Source organism: Rattus rattus, chromosome 3 (genome assembly GCF_011064425.1).
Source record: "Rattus rattus isolate New Zealand chromosome 3, Rrattus_CSIRO_v1, whole genome shotgun sequence".
Taxonomy (NCBI): domain Eukaryota; kingdom Metazoa; phylum Chordata; class Mammalia; order Rodentia; family Muridae; genus Rattus; species Rattus rattus.
This window is the reverse complement of record NC_046156.1, coordinates 223,006,566-223,010,644: the sequence shown is the minus strand read 5'-3', so window position 1 is coordinate 223,010,644 and position 4,079 is coordinate 223,006,566. Positions and strand designations below refer to the sequence as shown.

At 38.3% G+C, this 4,079-nt stretch overlaps 1 pseudogene; it reads left to right on the top strand.

Moving 5' to 3' along the window:
* Positions 1–2,387: 2,387 nt before the first annotated feature.
* Positions 2,388–2,866, top strand: LOC116895725 (annotated as a pseudogene).
* The last annotated feature ends 1,213 nt before the right edge of the window (positions 2,867–4,079 follow it).

Genomic DNA, 4,079 nt, shown 5'->3' with positions numbered 1-4,079 from the left:
GGGAAGAAAGAAAAATATTATCTGCAAATAGCATGATCATCCACCCAGAAATAGAAACCTGTTAACAGACAGCAGATGAGATTATCTAAGATAACGAATATAGCAAAATAATGCAATAGACTTGACTAGAAACCGATGGTGTTCCTCACTCTGGCAATAACTGTTTTTTAAAAATCTACTGAAAATAAGATACCATTTAGCAGAGCAATAAAACTCTAAAATATCTTGGATTTCTCAAAAATATACACAAATATTATGAAGAAAACTGTAAAACTCTAGTAAAGAAAATAGAAAGTCAATAGAAAGTCAAATGCATAGTGTGCTTAAACATACCTGAATATTAAGACTTAATATTTAATATTTGTAAGAAAAAAGTATATGCAAACTCTAAAATCGCAAGCTAAATAGTCTTTTTAAATAAAATTGATTTATTTTACAACCCAAACACAGTTCCCTCTCCCTCCTCTCATTCTAGCTCCTCTCCTACTCCCCTCTCCCCAACCCAATCCACTTCCCCTCCCTTTCTCTACAGAGAAGGGTCAGACTCCCAGGGCTCAACATATCAAGTCAGAGTAAGACTAGACACCTCCTCTTATTAAGGCTGATGAACAGGAAACTGGGAAAGGGAATAACATTTGAAATGTAAATAAGAAATACCCAATTTTTTAAAAATGGTAAATAAATAATCAGACAAGACAAGACAAGACAAGACAAGACAAGACAAGACAAGACAAGACAAGACAAGACAAGACAAGACAAGACAAGACAAGGCAACCCAGTAGGGGAAAATGATCCTAATGGCAGGCAACAGAGAAAGTTCCTACTCCCACTCTTAGGAGTCTCACATGAAGATCAAAGTACACAACTGTGTGGAGGGCCTAGGTCTTGCCCATGCAGGCTCCCTAGTTGGCAGCAGTCTCTGTGAGCCCCTGTGGACCCAAGTTAGTTGATTCTGTGGTTTTTCTTGTGGTGTCCTTGACCCCTCTGGCTTCTAAAATCCTTCCTCCCCATCTTCTGGAGGATTCCCCAAGCTCTATTTACTGCTTGGCTATGGGTCTCTACATCTTTTTCTACCAGTTACTAGTTCAAGCCTATCTGATGAAAATTGAGCTACATGCCAATCTATGAGTGTCAAGCTCAGTGATTTTTTTTTAAATTAAATATTTTTTTAACTTTTATTCTTTTTGCATTTTACATCTGGCATACCAATCCCACTCACCTCCCCACGCCTTCATGTCCCCCTCCAACCCTGCAACCTCCCCCACCAAAAGGGAACTTTTTCAAAGTTTATACAAAAATATAAAAGTTCAAAAATAGCTAAGTCAATTGAAAAAAAAGAAGGATGAAAATCATGAAATACAGTGGCTCTGTCAGAGATATGCATAAAACTAATGTAATAGAATAGAAAACTCAGAATTGGGAAGTCAGCACACAGTAAAGATGCCATCTATTTTGGTTTAGCCTGGGCTAGATCTGTGTTGCTGTGATAAAATACTGTCCATAAACAGCGTGGGAAGGGGAAGGGTTTATTTGGATCTTGCTTCATCCTTCTACATGTGCTTGTCTAGTTTTCTGCACATCATTTGTTTGGGGATCTTTTTCTCAACATGCTTTTGGCATCCAGTTTCTCATAAATCATATGGCTGAAGCAGTGTGGATTTATTTCTTATTTTGTCTATCTACATGTCTGCTTTTGTGTCATAGTGTGCTTTGCAGTAATACAGACTCAGGTATGGTAAAGTCTCCATCATTTCTCTTCTGGTAATGATTGGTTTGGCTATTTGAAGTCATTTGTGTTTTCATGTGAATTTGTTCTAGTTCGGTGTAGAATGTCATTGAAATTTTGATGGTGGCTACAGTAACTCAGGAGATATTACTATGACTGCAAACTAATTTCTGATCTATGAATATGGGGAGTCTATACATCTAATGCTTTTTTCAGTTTATATCTCCTGTGTTTTGTAGTTAGCATAAGCCCATGGTTAGGTTTATCCAGAGGTAGATTGCTTGGTTGTTTGTTTGTTTAGGGGGTTCTACAGTTTGAGGGTTCTGGCCCATTTCCCAGTATGTTTGCTATTGGTCAAAACCTGCTGGTTTTATATCGTCTGCTTTGTTGAAAGTCTTGGTTCTCAAAGATTTCTGGTCATCTTTAGGGTCTTCTAAATATAGGATATCATTAACAAATAGAGATAGTTGGATTCTTCCTTTTCCAAATATATCTCACTTATTCTATGCTCTTTCCTTGTTTCTCTGGTAATGACTTCAAGTTCTATACAAAAAAGAGTGAACCATGACAAGTATGTCACTTTTCTCATTTTGAAATGAAGCAGCATGTGCCACTTAATTTTGTTCTTATAAAAGATTGGTAAAATTGAAAAAAAGGTAACATGGCAGTTCTTTTAAAGCTGGGCATTCTCTGCGGTGGTCAAGGAGCTCGAGCTCTGTTACTCCGAAGCTGGGTGGTCAGAACTGCTATGTGCCAGCATTTCTCTAGGACCAGCCTACCCCGGGATTGTGTGGTACCCAGCACATTCACCTGTCACCCAGCCACCATTCTGGTTTCAAGGCTACATCTCTCCACTGGACCAGTAAGAGCGGTGTCAGTGTTTTGTTCTTGGGCCTGCTTTCAGTTGGGTACTTGAATCCCTGTTCTTTGGTGTACTACTCTCTGGCTGCCGCCCTCACTCTCCACACTCACTGGGGCCTTGGACAAGTGGTTATTGATTACATTCATGGAGACACACTGCAGAAGGCTGTCAAGGGAGGCCACTTGGCACACTCAGCTTTGACCTTTGCTGGGCTTTGCTACTTCAATTACCACAATGTAGGCATCTGTAGAGAAGTTGCCATGCTGTGGAAGCTCTGACCTCTTGTTGTAGCACTTGATTGTATGCCTCCTTGCCTCTGCTTTATCAATGCTGTTCACCTCACAATGAGGAGGGAATGAAGGATAAATCCATTGGTGGGCAGAATGACTTTTAATTACATGGTTATTTTCAGAAATTTTTTGTTGAGGAAGAGGTTTGAAGAGTTAGGTTCAACCAGTCATGAGTCTTAGTTCCATATTCCACTACCAGGAGGGAGGACTGTTCATTCATGAATCAGACTTCACATGAAATTGCAAAGTATTCCATTTGGAACCTTCCACTCTAGTTCAGATGACACCAGCTGTTGGTGGCTCTGTTTCTAGGGGACTTTTAATCAGGAGATGCTCTTAATTACTGAAATGTGTGTGTGTGTGTGTGTGTGTGTGTGTGTGTTGTGTGTTAGGAAGGAAATCGAGAAAGCTAGATTTAGAGAAGTTCAATTTAGGTAGTTCTCCTTTGTAGGTGGGTTAAAATATGACAGATTGCAAACAGACTTACTCTTCAAATGTATCTCACTAGTGCAGAAATAAGCTGTCCAAAAATATAAGACTAAGTAATAAACTGTCTTCCCACAGTGGGAATTGTTAATGAGAAAGTATACTCTGGAAAAGAAAATTTTTTAAATAAAATATTATGTAATAAAAAAAGGGGTAAAATTGAAGACCATTCATTTCCAAATGACTTTTAAGTAATTCTATTCCAGCTTGGTAGATATTGTACTAATTTTGATACATGTGTTGGCTATAGTATTACATTGGTACTTTCCATTATATTATATTTTGCCTTCATAAACCTCTGTGGGAATGTCTCTATTCTGGGTTGCTCTGGGATATATTCCTTTGGAACACCTGGGCTCTAGGAAACATGTACACTTTGAACAACAGTCCATGCTAGAAGTGAATATCTGTACAAACATTTGTATGATCCAGCTTTAATCACATTGCTAATCAACTGGGGCAAATTTAGCATGCCCACTATTTCATTTTATATTTCTCTCATGACCAATTAACTGGAAGGCTTTTCTGGACAACCCAGCATATTCAGTTCTTTCTTTTGTAAATTGTCTGCAATTGTCTGCAAGTCAGCCTGTGCTGACTTTTTTCATTGTCCTATTTTTTTTCTTCTTTGTTTGTAAGAGTTTCACGTTATATATACTAGTCACTTATCACCTAAGAAACAGAAGATATTTTAATCTCACTGGTAGTTTACTAA